This window comes from Syngnathus typhle, linkage group LG12 (assembly GCF_033458585.1).
Source record: "Syngnathus typhle isolate RoL2023-S1 ecotype Sweden linkage group LG12, RoL_Styp_1.0, whole genome shotgun sequence".
Taxonomy (NCBI): domain Eukaryota; kingdom Metazoa; phylum Chordata; class Actinopteri; order Syngnathiformes; family Syngnathidae; genus Syngnathus; species Syngnathus typhle.
The window spans coordinates 13,408,025-13,422,814 of record NC_083749.1 but is presented as its reverse complement, the minus strand read 5'-3'; the positions used below and the strand labels follow the sequence as shown (position 1 = coordinate 13,422,814).

The following is a 14,790-nucleotide window of genomic DNA, read 5'->3' as shown; positions in this document are numbered from 1 at the left end:
TGTTGATGTTATGGGCCTCTAGACCTGACACAAACTATTATTTTCTGAAAGATAATGTCATTTACAAGAGCAAAATTCACTACTTTTAAGTTTTAATAATAACAGACAACTTTGCATTACTTATAACTCCTGTTTAAAATGTTCATGAGGCAAAAGTAATTTTAAACTCATGCAAATTTAAGGTATTTCATACAGTTTGTTCAATGTTATCTGACTCTTCAGATATGAATGAAAGGCAGAATTTGTGTTTTTAGAGTTGTTCACATGTGCCTGAGTGACTCATATTTGGGTATTTTATCATTTGAAAAATAAAGACAATTGTGACAATGAAATTAGTTTTATAACAGTGTGTATTTGCATGACATTTTTGGAGTTAAAAAATGTCCGAAAGAACTATTGACCCTCGGGCCCCTTCACTTTATCAAATCTGGCCCCCCTTGCAAAAAGTTTGGACACCCCTGCCTTGGAACCTTCTTGGCTGCTGGTGGCTGTACTTATGATCAAAAGAAATTTAATGTTACTACAAGCGCAAGTTTTTAACTGACTTTCCCAGACGTGGTAAATGTGCTGTTTTGAGCCTGTTTTGAGTAATAATAAATATATAAACAATTACATGATGTGTACTTGTGTATGCTTTAGAAATTATTTTGTGGCTTCTGAAATGAAACCCTTGAACAATGACATCCCTCTGACACAGGAAGTAAACAGTAACTACAAAAATGTCAAGGAAATCCTACTCAAACATCTGAATTTAAGGTTAATCAGAGGCACTTTAAGTGGTTGCAGGTGTAAGACTACAGTTTAATATGAGTTTGAATGTGACTGGTTAATTCTGAACAGCCACATCCCCAGTTATTAGAGGGTGTCCACAATTGTGCAACCACTTTATCTCAGTTGTTTTAGTTTCTCTGTAAAATGTTTTTTTTTTTATCCTCAAATTCAGTTATATGGATGACAGGTCACAAGAATAGTGGATAACGTTTTGAAATTCATCTTGGTCTCATATTTTAAATAATGAAAAAAAGATGTCATTTGAATTTGTTTGCATAGACACTGTCTATGTTCAATGTGATCACAATGATGAACAAAATAAGAGTTGGGACAAAAATACAAGCAAAATAAAAGCAGATTGGACATGGCTTTACAATTTAGATAATATAAAAAACAGTAAACAGTACTCAGAAACAAGACTATGTTTTTTTTATTACACCACACCAGATCAGAGTATGCACTCTATTTAATTTTCTTTTTTAGCAAATTCAAAATACAGTGTCTTGAAATTGGTTTTCTATCCCATGTTAAGACAGGTAATGAATGACATTAATAACATCCAACAATCATGATGAATGTATGTACCGTATTTTCCGGACTATAAGGCGCACCTAAAAACCAAACATTTTCTGAAAAGCCGACAGTGCGCCTTATAGTCCAGTGCGCCTTATATATGGACCAAATTCCTAAATTTAAACTGGCCCGAAGCATTGTGTCAGGAAATCAATCGTAAGTGGCCCGCTGAAGACTATGAATCAAAAAGATCATGGCTCATGGATCATTATTTTGTGATTATAAAGTAATTTGTTGCGTCTGAAGTTGAAATAAAAAAGATAAAATGGAGAATGATTTGATTTGGATTAAAAATCTGACATGATGGATTAAGGGTGCGCCTTATATAAGGACAACGTTTTAAAATGGGCCATTCATTGAAGGTGCGCCTTATAGTCCGGTGCGCCTTATAGTCCGGAAAATACGGTACTTAATCCATATAGGGCGCACTGCATTATATTATTATGCAGGGCATGACTTGCTGTAAAAAAAAACTCACGGGAATGAAAGAGTGTTTGGTTGTACTTTATTCTACCTCTTTACCATGTACGTACTATACTGTACTCACATTGTTGTTAATCAAAACCATCAACGTCCTTATTTTCCATCCATCCATTTTCTGTACCGCTTGTCCCCACGGGGGTCGCGGGCATGCTGGAGCCTATCCCACCAGTCATCGGGCAGTAGGCAGGGGACACTCTGAACCAGCACACAAAGACAAACAACTATCCGCACTCGCCCTCACAGGGGCAATTTGGAGTGCCCAATCAAAGTCAAAAGTTAAAGTCAAAGTCTGCTTTATTGTCAATTTCTTCACATGCCAAGACACACAAAGAAATCGAAATTACGTTCCCATTATCCCACGGTGACAAGACAGAGTACACAATATACACTACCGTTCAAAGGTTGGGGTCTCCCAAACAATTTTGTGACCCCAAACTTTTGAACGGTAGTGTAAATATTATTATAATAAAATATTACGAATTAAATATTATAAATTATATTTTATATTTGTATAAGATTATATATAATCTATGAATATAAGTATACATATATATTATAAGATTTTTTACACAGATTATATATATAATCTATAAATAATTATCTAAATAAATATATACACTACCGTTCAAAAGTTTGGGGTCACCTAAACAATTTTGTGACCCCAAACCTTTGAACGGGCGTGTACATACAAGTAAACAACACAAAAAATTAAAAACAAGAAGGCACAAACTATGAATAAATAAGAGTGATGAATAAATAATAAGTAAACAAATAACATAATAAATAAGAGGAGCAAAAATGGAGCAAATGTTTATACAGCAGACAGTCAGAATTCAAGATTCAAGAGTTTTTATTCGCCATGTTTGAGCGTGCCAAACAAGGAATTTGATTTCGGTAAATCACAGCCTCTGTTCAACATTTAGGTGACTAACAACACTCAGGACATGTGAAAAATGGCAAATATTCTCAAACATCCCCTGATCTTAAACTCCCAAGAGGGCAAGGAAGAACTCAAAACTCCAGCTAGGGGAACTGAGAAACCTTGAGAAGAGACCAGAGATGGGAAGGTCCCTTATCCAGGATGACCAGGCTGCAATGGATGCAGAGAGGACACATAGTACAAACAGTGTAGACAAATTCAAAAACGGTGTGGAGAGCAGGATGTTATTGCACAGGAATGACTCTGAGACTCTAAGGGTGGTGTGAGTTCATCAGAGCAACAGCCTGGGGGAAGAAGCTGCCTCTGTGTCTGCTGGTTTTGGCGTACCGAGCTCTATAACGCCGTCCGCAGGGGAGTAGTTCAAACAGACTGCAACCTGGGTGAGAAGGGTCTGTAGAGATGTTTCTTGCACGTTTCCTAGTTCTGGAGAGGTACAAGTCTTGGATAGATGGGAGGTTGATTCCAGTTATCTTTTCTGCATTCCTGATTGTCCGTTGCAGTCTGTGCTTGTCTTGTTTGGAGGCCGAACCAAACCAGACAGTGATGGAGGTGCAGAGGACAGACTGGATGATGGCAGTGTAGAAGGTCTTCAGAAGCTCTCGCGGCAGGTTGAACCTCTTGAGCTGTCTCGGGAAGTACAGCCTCTGCTGGGCCTTCTTCCGGACAGAGTCTATGTGGCCGGTCCATTTCAGGTCCCGAGAGATTGTGGTTCCCAGTAACTTGAAGGTGTCTGTGGAGAGAATAGTATTCCTGCGGATAGTGAGGGGTAAAGGTGGTGAAGGGTCTCGCCTGAAGTCCACTGTCATCTCCACCGTCTTGAGCGGGTTCAGCTCCAGGTGGTTTTGGCTGCACCAGTGGACCAGCCGGTCCACCTCCTGTCTGTATGCAGTCTCATCACCGTCCTGGATCAGTCCGATGAGAGTGGTGTCGTCAGCATACTTCAGGATCTTCCCAGGAGAAATCGTTGGTGTAGAGAGAGAAGAGCAGTGAGGAGAGAATGCACCCCTGAGGGGCTCCAGTATTGTTGGTCCGGGTGTCAGATGTGATGTCCCCCCGCCTCACACGCTGTCTCCTGTTGGTCAGGAAGCTGGTGATCCACTGAGAGGTGTAGGCAGGCACCGCAAGCTGGATGAGCTTCTGTTGGAGGATGTCAGGAGCGATGGTGTTGAACGCCGAGCTGAAGTCCACGAACAGGATCCTGGCGTACGTTCCTGGGGTGTCCAGGTGGTGCAGGATGTAGTGCAGTCCCATGTTGACCGCATCATCTACCGACCTGTTTGCCCGGTAGGCAAACTGGAGGGGTCATCCTTCAGGTGGTTCAGCACTAACCTCTCGAAAGATTTCATGACCACAGATATCAGTGCGACAGGTCTATAGTCATTCAAACCTGTGATGGCGGGCTTCTTGGCCACTGGAACGATGGTGGAGCTCTTGAAGCACGAGGGCACCTCACACAGCTCCAGAGAACGGTTGAAGATCCATGCAAAGGTGGGCGCCAGCTGCTCAGCGCAGACCTTCAAGCAGGAAGGTGACACGCCGTCTGGGCCCGGTGCCTTCCTGGTCTTTTGTTTCCGGAACATCTGGCGCATTTCCTCCTCGCGGATCTGGAGTGCGGGCGCGGCCTCTGCAAGAGAGAGGGTGGGTGACAACGTTGATAGAGGTGTGGACAGAGCAGTTGTGGGGAGAGGTGAGTATGTAGATTGTGCTGCAGGAAGTCCCGTTGTGTGGGAGGACCAATCAAACCTGCAGTAGAACCTGTTTAGCTGGTTAGCAAGCCTTGGGCTCTCCACGGGGTTCGTTTCTTGAAGCCTGTGATGCTCTGCAGACCTTTCCACACTGTTGAGGGATCAGGAATGGCAGGAGGTGTCTCTTCAGGTTCTCCCCGTAACACCTCCTGGCTTTCCTGACCTCTCGGTTCAGTGTGTTTCTGGTCTGCTAGAACAGGTCGCGGTCGCCGCTCCTGTAGGCCTCCTCCTTGACTTTGCGCAGCCTCCTGAAGTTCGGTGTAAACCAAGGTTTGTCGTTGTTGTACGTGCAGAAGGTCTTAGTCTGCACACACAGATCCTCACAAAAACAGATGTATGATGTGACAGTGTCAGTGAGTTCATGCAGGTCTGAAGTTGCAGCTTCGAAAACTCCCCAATCGGTGCAGTCAAAGCAGGCTTGGAGGTCCTGCCTTGACTCCACTGTCCACTTTCTCACAGTCCTCACCACAGGCATAGAAGTTTGAGTTTCTGTCTGTAGGCCAGGATCAGATGAACTAGACAGTGGTCCGAGAGTCTTAAAGCTGCACGAGCCACAGAGTGGTATGCATCCTTAGCGCACAGGACGCTACGCAGAAGAGGGGAGAGAGTTCAGGATCCTAACAGCCTGGAGTATGAAGCTGTTGGTGAGTATGGTGGTGCGGGAGCGCAGGCTCCTGTACCTCTTCCCAGAGGGCAGAAGATCAAACAAAGAGTGAGCGGGGCGACTCACATCACTCACAATCGTGGTCGCCTCGCGGGTGAGATGGGAGGTGCAAATGTCCTTCAGGGAGGGGAGTAAGCACCAATAATCTTACCAGCCGTGTTCACTATGCGCTGCAGAGCCTTCATGTTGTATTCAGTGCAGCTACCACCCCAAACAGCGATACAACTGGAGAGGACGCTCTCAATGGTGCCACGGTAGAATGTAGTCATGACGGCCGGAGGAGCACTAGCCTACCACGCATATTTTTTCGGAAGTGGGAGAAAACCGGAGTGCCCGGAGAAAACCCACGCGGGCACGGGACAAACATGCAAACTTCACATAGGGAGGAATCGAACCCGCATCCTCTGAACTGTGATGCAGACGTGCTAACCAGTGCCCCACCGAGCCGCCAAGTCCTCATCTTCTATATTCAAGTTAAACAGTTGGGCAAGTTCTCCGTTACATACCAAGTTCCCTCTCGTCTTTGTCTCGTCATTGTCACATTGCTCTTCAGCAATGTTCCCCGCCTTTCCAGAAAGCTTGAATTGCGCCTGGTAAGCATGTCTCTTAGAAAGTGCTAATGCTTTTTGCTTTGCATAAACCGATAGTATTTATTTATCAATGGCGGCGTAGGTACATACTCTACGTATTATGTACTGTTCTCGGATTGATTTATGTAAGTTTACGTACAACGTAATGTCCTCTGATTGGTTCATTGCGTGTACATATACATATTACGTCTCTACAGATTGTGGAATTGGTCCACACAAAAGGCGCACCTTATTGAAAGGCGTACCTTCGGTATTTGAGAAAATGAAAGGCTTTTAAGTGTGCCTCATGGTGCGGAAAATACGGTACATTAGAGTGACACTGTTAGGATGTGGAAATGTCTGACCACTTCAAATAATTCTAACTTATTAACATGTTAATTATTTGAAGAAAATATTATAATATAAATTATAATATAAATAAAATGATATATGACATCATTCAACTAAACTTCATGGGTTCATACATTTCAATTCTGATTCAAAGTATTTGTTCTTTCCTTTTAATTGTAATTAATCAAAGGAAGTGCTTAAAAGTTGTGCTCTTGTCCCTGTGCTTGATTTCTTAGATTTGCTGCTACTGTGATTCCAGCTTTCCAAACACCTACCTTAGTAAGCCACATAAGTCACATATCCTCTTTCAAGTATTCACCAAGTAGGCTGTTGTATGTGTTTAGTGTTCATTAACTTATAGGGCTGGTTTTGTTTTCAATAAGAAAAAATATTGCTCCTACAAATTGCGTTGGGTAAACGAAAATACAATGGCGTGGGCAAAATGTATTTTTTAATTCATCAACGAAAGCCTGTAATTTATGTATACTGACTGATAAAGGCTTCTAAACAACTTTTCCTTTTCATGGCACAAGATTCATTTTTAACAATGTGCCATTTGCACCACGGGTTGCTTGAAAGAAATATAGAAATCTGATCCTGAAGCTGAGCTCACTTCACAAGCTGCAATTATCCATATACTGTACATACTTGTATGTTTTACATACTAATACTTAAAAGTGGGTAATTGAATCCCAGTGAACCTTGGAGCTCATCGGATGAATTGCAATCGCTTGGCAAGACAGATACAGTATTTTAAGACAATACTACTATGACAGATAAATCAAGACAATTACAGAACTGTATAATATATATATATTGTTTTTGTTTCCTGCACTGTGTACATACTTTATCACTGCTGCGCTTTAAACGTATCTTATTTCATATTTATATAGAAATGTCACTTTTTATTCAGCCGAAATATCATTTCATTGTTGAGAGCCGTATGCAACGAAATTTCGTTTTGTGTGCACCAAGTGTTTACAAAATGACAATAAAGTCCGTCGAAGTCTAAGGCTAAGTCTATATATATAAAAAAAAGTAATAACATATTTATATGCTGATGTGCTTTTTATTTGTGATGCGGAACCCAAATGCCTTTCTGTTGAAGTAATAAAATGATAGCCAAACGATTTTCTGGTAAAGAGCAGATTTCAAGTTTCCACCAATCCCATAAAACCATTCAGGTTCTGAGGTGTCAAAACAACCCCTAAAGTCTAGGGCCAAGAGTCCCTAGACCAGGAGTGTCCAAACTTTTTGCAAGCAGGGGCATATTTGATGAAGTGAAGGGGCCCGGGCCCGTTTTTTCAGACATTTTTAACTACAAAAATCTCATGCCGTCTGGGCCCGGTGCCTTCCTGGTCTTTTGTCTCCGGAACATCTGGCGCACTTCCTCCTCGCGGATCTGGAGTGCGGGCGCGGCCTCTGCAAGAGAGGGTGGGTGACAACGTTGATAGAGGTGTGGACAGAGCAGTTGTGGGGAGAGGTGAGTATGTAGATTGTGCTGCAGGAAGTCCCGTTGTGTGGGAAGACCGATCAAACCTGCAGTAGAACCTGTTTAGCTGGTTAGCAAGCCTTGGGCTCTCCACGGGGTTCGTTTCTTGAAGCCTGTGATGCTCTGCAGACCTTTCCACACTGTTGTGCCAGGATTGGCAGGAGGTGTCTCTTCAGGTTCTCTCCGTAACACCTCCTGGCTTTCCTGACCTCTCGGTTCAGTGTGTTTCTGGTCTGCTTGAACAAGTCGTGGTCGCCGCTCCTGTAGGCCTACTCCTTGACTTTGCGCAGCCTCCTGAAGTTCGGTGTAAACCAAGGTTTGTCGTTGTTGTACGTGCAGAAGGTCTTAGTCTGTACACACAGATCCTCACAAAAACAGATGTATGATGTGACAGTGTCAGTGAGTTCATGCAGGTCTGAAGTTGCAGCTTCGAAAACTCCCCAATCGGTGCAGTCAAAGCAGGCTTGGAGGTCCTGCCTTGAGTCCACTGTCCACTTCCTCAGAGTCCTCACCACAGGCTTAGAAGTTTTTAGCTTCTGCCTGTAGGCCAGGATCAGATGAACTAGACAGTGGTCCGAGAGTCCTAAAGCTGCACGAGCCACAGAGTGGTATGCATCCTTAGCGCACAGGACGCTACGCAGAAGGGGGGAGAGAGTTCAGGATCCTAACAGCCTGGAGTATGAAGCTGTTGGTGAGTATGGTGGTGCGGGAGTGCAGGCTCCTGTACCTCTTCCCAGAGGGCAGAAGATCAAACAAAGAGTGAGCGGGGTGACTCACATCACTCACAATCGTGGTCGCCTTGCGGGTGAGATGGGAGGTGTAAATGTCCTTCAGGGAGGGGAGTGAAGCACCAATAATCTTACCAGCCATGTTCACTATGCGCTGCAGGGCCTTCATGTTGTATTCAGTGCAGCTACCACCCCAAACAGCGATACAACTGGAGAGGACGCTCTCAATGGTGCCACAGTAGAATGTAGTCATGACGGCCGGAGGAGCACTAGCCTACCACGCATGTTTTTTGGGAAGTGGGAGAAAACCGGAGTGCCCGGAGAAAACCCACGCGGGCACGGGACAAACATGCAAACTCCACATAGGGAAGAATCGAACCCGCATCCTCTGAACTGTGATGCAGACGTGCTAACCAGTGCCCCACCGAGCCGCCAAGTCCTCATCTTCTATATTCAAGTTAAACAGTTGGGCAAGTTCTCCGTTACATGCCAAGTTCCCTCTCGTCTTTGTCTCGTCATTGTCACATTGCTCGTCAGCAATGTTCCCCGCCTTTCCAGAAAGCTTGAATTGTGCCTGGTAAGCATGTCTCTTAGAGGGTGCTAATGCTTTTTGCTTTGCATAAACCAGTGCTTCTCAAATAGTGGGGCGCGCCCCCCTTGGGGGGCGCGGTGCTATTCCTGGGGGGGCGCGTGTGACCCTGGGGAACAGGCTTTTTTTTTGGCAGTACTAGAATAAAGTGTAATTGCGCGTTTACTACAGCAGGGGGCAGTGGCGCTCTCATTGTTACTTCTGTCACGTTTGCGACAGTGCAACATTTTACGGCTTACAAGACAAGTTAGGATAGTCACGGTGGGGAGGGGGGCGCGAATAGTTTTCTTCTTGCTAGGGGGGGGCGTACCAGAAAATAATTGAGAAGCACTGGCATAAACCGATAGTATCTATTTATCAATGGCGGCGTAGGTACATACTCTTCGTATTATGTACTGTTCTCTGATTGATTTATGTAAGTTTACGTACAACTTAATGTCCTCTGATTGGTTCATTGCGTGTACATATACATATTACGTCTCTACAGATTGTGGAATTGGTCCACACAAAAGGCGCACCTTATTGAAAGGCGTACCTTCGGTATTTGAGAAAATGAAAGGCTTTTAAGTGCGCCTCATGGTGCGGAAAATACAGTACATTAGGGTGACACTGTTAGGATGTGGAAATGTCTGACCACTTCAAATAATTCTAACTTATTAACATGTTAATTATTTAAAGAAAATATTATAATATAAATTATAATATAAATAAAATGATATATGATGTCATTCAACTAAACTTCATGGGTTCATACATTTCAATTCTGATTCAAAGTATTTGTTCTTTCCTTTTAATTGTAATTAATCGAAGGAAGTTCTTAAAAGTTGTGCTCTTGTCACTGTGCTTGATTTCTTAGATTTGCTGCTACTGTGATTCCAGCTTTCCAAACACCTACCTTAGTAAGCCACATTAGTCACATGTCCTCTTTCAAGTATGCTGTTGTATGTGTCTGGTGTTCATTAACTTATAGGGCTGGTTTTGTTTTCAATAAGAAAAAAAAATGCTCCTACAAATTGCGTTGGGTAAATGAAAATACAATGACGTGGGCAAAATGTATTGTTTAATTCATCAACAAAAGCCTGTAATTTATGTATACTGACTGATAAAGGCTTCTAAACAACTTTTCCTTTTCATGGCACGAGATTCATTTTTAACAATGTGCCATTTGCACCACGGGTTGCTTGAAAGAAATATAGAAATCTGATCCTGAAGCTGAGCTCACTTCACAAGCTGCAATTATCCATATACTGTACATACTTGTCTGTTTTATATACTAATTCCTAAAAGTGGGTACCGTAGTTTCCGCCCTAGAAGGCGCACCTAAAAACCTAAATTTTTATCAAAAGTCAACAGTGCGCCCTATAGTCCGGTGCGCCTTATATATGGATCAAGTGATGAATTTGTTGATCCATACCGGTTGTACACAGTGCTCTGCCAAAATGTTTTAGTACATTTTAGTACGACTAGTAAATTACAGGGTCGCATCGCTTCCCAACATTACGGTAACTGTAGTCAGGGGGCGTTACCGAATAGCTGTTGTACCCGCGAGGCTATTTCATTTCAAAATAGGCTGCTCCGTTAATGTTTCGAGTAAATCTACGGATCGATATGGAAGGGAAACATAGGTAAGTAGTACCAATGCGTTAGATCGAACTTTAGTCAGTTCTGATCATTTTATAGGAGCTCGTTTGAGAAACGCGACTGTTTACACTTTGCTGAGGCTCATGGGAGATTGCGAGCTGAGGGTCATGGGTTTTCGCGGATGGCTAATGCTATAACGATAGCTGCTATACGCGGGAGGCTATTTCATGTGATAATAGGCTGCTCTGTTCATGTTTCGAGTAAATCTACGGTTGATATGGAAGGGAAACATAGGTAAGTAGTACCAATGCGTTAGATCGAACTTTAGTCAGTTCTGATCATTTTATAGGAGATCGTTTGAGAAACGCGATTGTTTACACTTTGCTGAGGCTCATGGGAGATTGCGAGCCGAGGGTCATGGGTTTTTGCGGATGGCTAATGCTATAACGATAGCCGCTATACGCGCGAGGCTATTTCATGTCAAAATAGGCTGCTCTGTTCATGTTTCGAGTAAATCTACGGATCGATATGGAAGGGAAACATAGGTAAGTAGTACCAATGCGTTAGATCGAACTTTAGTCAGTTCTGATAATTTTATAGGAGATCGTTTGAGAAACGCGATTGTTTACACTTTGCTGAGCCTCATGGGAGATTGCGAGCTGAGGCTCATAGGAAATTGCGGATGGCTAATGCTATAACGATAGCTGCTATACACGCGAGGCTATTTCATGTCAAAATAGGCTGCTCTGTTCATGTTTCGAGTAAATTTACAGATCGATATGGAAGGGAAACATAGGTAAGTAGTACCAATGCGTTAGATTGAACTTTAGTCAGTTCCAATCATTTTATAGGCGATCGTTTGAGAAATGCGATTGTTTACAGAGGGCTCGTTGGTTATTGGCTAGTGGGTGCATACCGCAACCCTAGTCAACCTCAGTTTGTTGGAGTAAAGCTTCTATTTTATGCGCCTTATAGTCCGGTGCGCCTTATATATGGACAAAGTTTTAAAATGGGCCGTTCATTGAAGGTGCGCCTTATACCCCGGTGCGCCTAATAGGGCGGAAAATACGGTAATTGAATCCCAGTGAACCTTGGAGCTCATCGGATGAATTGCAATCGCTTGGCGAGACAGATACAGTATTCTAAGACAATACTACTATGACAGATAAATCAAGACAATTACAGAACTGTATAAAATATATATATAAAAAAAAGTAATAACACATTTATATGCGGATGTGCTTTTCTGTTGAAGTAATAAAATGATGGCCAAACGATTTTCTGGTAAAGAGCAGATTTCAAGTTTCCATCAATCCCATAAAACCATCCAGGTTCGGAGGTGTCAAAACAACCCCTGAAGTCTAGGGCCAAGAGTCCCTAGACCAGGAGTGTCCAAACTTTTTGCAAGCAGGGCCAGATTTGATAAAGTGAAGTGGCCCGGGGGCCAACAGTTTTTTCAGACATTTTTTTAACTACAAAAATTTCATGCAAATACCCACTGCTATAAAACAAATTTCATTGTCACAATTGTCTTTATTTTTCAAATGACAAAATAACCAAATATAAGCCATTCAGGCAGATGTAAACAACTCTTAAAAACACAAATTCTGCCTTTCATTCATATCTGAAGAGTCAGATAACATTGAACAAACTGTTTGAAATACCTTACATTGACATGAGTTTAAAATTATTTTTGCCTCATGAGCATTTTAAACAAGAGTTATAAGTAATGCAAATTTGTCTGTTATTATTAAAACTTAAAACAAGTGAGTTTTGCTCTTGTCATTTACAATATCTTTCAGAAAGTAATAGTTTGTGTCATGTCTACAGGTTTATAACATCAACAGTATTAACATGGCCACTTAGTAATATTTAATATTAAGTAATATTTAATTTTTATTTAATTTTGACTCACAGCCCCGCGTGAAGAATCGCTTTTGTGATGCCATTTCAGCTTGGAGCTGCTTCACTTTATCAGCGCGGTTACTCCCTGTTAGCTTGTCGTATGTGTCAGCATGTTTAGTCTACTAGTGTCTCTTTAGGTTGAAATCCTTAAACAAGGCAACCGTCTCTTTAGAAATTAGACAAACACAATTGCCTATATTTTCAGCGAAGAAGTACTGTAATTCCCATTTCTCTTGAAAGTGATGTTCCTCAATGTCAACTTTCCTCGTTTTCTTTGCAGTCGCCATGGCAGAAATGAGCGTCGAGGGGTGGTGCCGCCACATTTTGGTAATAAGAAGATTTACAGTTTCATGATTTTTTTTTTCTTCAGTTTGACAATGCAGGCGGGCCATAAATAATACATTATAAGACCGAAGCTGCGGGCCATATGAAATCTGATCGGGGGCCGGATTTGGCCCGCGGGCCGGATTTTGGACATGCCTGCCCTAGACAATCACACTATGTTGCACTGTTGGTATTATGTTATTTTTCTGAAATGCTGTGTTACTAACGAAACACAGACCTTCGACAAAAGTTTAACTTTCTTTTTGTCATTCCATAGCATATTGGCTCAAAAGTCTTGGGATTCAGGCAGATGTGTTTTGCAAAACGAAGACGAGCCTTTATGGGTTTTTTTGGCCAGCATACTGGAGTCCCAAAGGTTTCAGAATGACTTTGCAGCACATTCCAAAACAATAGATGTCACTTATTTTATTTCTCAGCTGTTCTTGAATTTCTTTAGAACAGGGCATTTTGTTTCAACTTTTGAGATGTTTTGGGCCGAATATATATTTTGTCAAATAGATTCTGTCAGGGTTTTCCAAACTATCTTGATCTATGATTATGTTGGAATGTATGTAACCAGTAATAGATAACCTAGCTTGTTCCATCCTACACAATGTCGTAAAACATCCCCTGCTCTGCTAATCTAGAGGTCAAGGGCTTTTTAACTTGTCTATTCAGTCTACTATCACCCCCACCCTTTTTCTCTTAATAAAGATGCTCTTGTGGGAAGCGAGAGTCAGACTTCATTCGACCATCGCTGTAAGCACAGCGACGAGTGAACTCTCCACCTGCAGGTGTCTAAAACGACTAACTTGTCTCCGAGTGGTTCTTGCAAAATAAGTTAGAGTCAAAACCACTCTAACATTTTGGTGCCGAAACCCGGGACCCTCATACCCGCCATCTGACTGACGGAGGAAGACGTGCTGCATTGTCGACAAGCCAGCGTCCATTAGGAAGACCTGGAAAAGAAAGTCCTGGGAAGAGAACTTCTTCGCTGGGCCAGCATCTTAGGTCTGCCTTCGTCTGACAGAGGTGGTTTGACGGGACCCCGGAAATGCAACGAACCAGGAGACACGTAAGTTAAAAAAAAAAAAATAATAATAATAATAATTTTTTTTTTAAAAAGAGCTATGAGATACGGCTTTGGTTTGTCCGAGCTATGAGATACGGCTTTGGTTTGTCCGAGCTATGAGATACGGCTTTGGTTTGTCCGAGCTATGAGATACGGCTTTGGTTTGTCCGAGCTATGAGATACGGCTTTGGTTTGTCCGAGCTATGAGGTACGGCTTTGGTTTGTCCGAGCTATGAGATACGGCTTTGATTTGTTCGAGCTGTGAAACGCGTAAAAGTAAAAGTGCACAGGAATAAAAATAGGCAAGACAGAAGATAAGAAGTCTTGTGGAAGGAGGGGGTGTTGTAGAGTCCCCCTCCGGATGAAGTGGCTCTTCTGGAGCAGTGGTTTTCAAACTGTTTTATATATTTTTGTAAAATCTCACGTACCTCCGTGTACCCTCATTTGACAACCACTGTTCTAAGGGGTACAATTTCGCGTTGGCAGGGCTGGGTAACAGGACTGTTGTCTTTAGTTCCCAGGGAAGGAAGGGGTGTTGTAGAGTCCCCTCTCCGGATGAAGCAGCTCTTTGTTTTTTAAAAAAAGAGGACTTCGCGTTGGCAGGGCTGGGTAACTAGACAGTTGTCTTCAGTTCCCAGGGAAGGAAGGGGTGTTGTAGAGTCCCCCATCCGGATGAAGCAGCTCTTTTATTTTTAAAAGAGGACTTCGCGTAGGCAGGGATAAGAAATTTGTGTGGTTGAATGTGTGACTGGTAGGATAAATTGACTAAAAAGCAGTTCTAGCATTGATCGACGGCAATAACACAGGCTAGTAATTTGTTAGAAGGTCAATTTAAACCTGCATTGAGGATCCTCAAAGAAAATAAAAAGATATTGGAAAAAAAAAAACACTGGAAAAACTAAAATTAAGATGAGAAAAAGGAACGATAAATCTCTAGCTCTTGAAGGAGATGAGTTCATGGCGAGTAGATTTCTTGATTGTATGTAATACATGCTGAAGTGGA

General features: G+C 42.5%; 1 long non-coding RNA gene across 1 annotated transcript; it reads left to right on the top strand.

Annotated features, from left to right (window-relative positions):
* The first annotated feature begins 4,379 nt into the window (after positions 1 to 4,379).
* LOC133163619 (uncharacterized) lies at positions 4,380 to 13,840 on the top strand. The gene is made up of 4 exons (XR_009716419.1): positions 4,380 to 6,375; positions 9,762 to 9,804; positions 12,672 to 12,718; positions 12,993 to 13,840. It is a non-coding gene; the product is annotated as an uncharacterized LOC133163619 (long non-coding RNA).
* Positions 13,841 to 14,790: the final 950 nt, after the last annotated feature.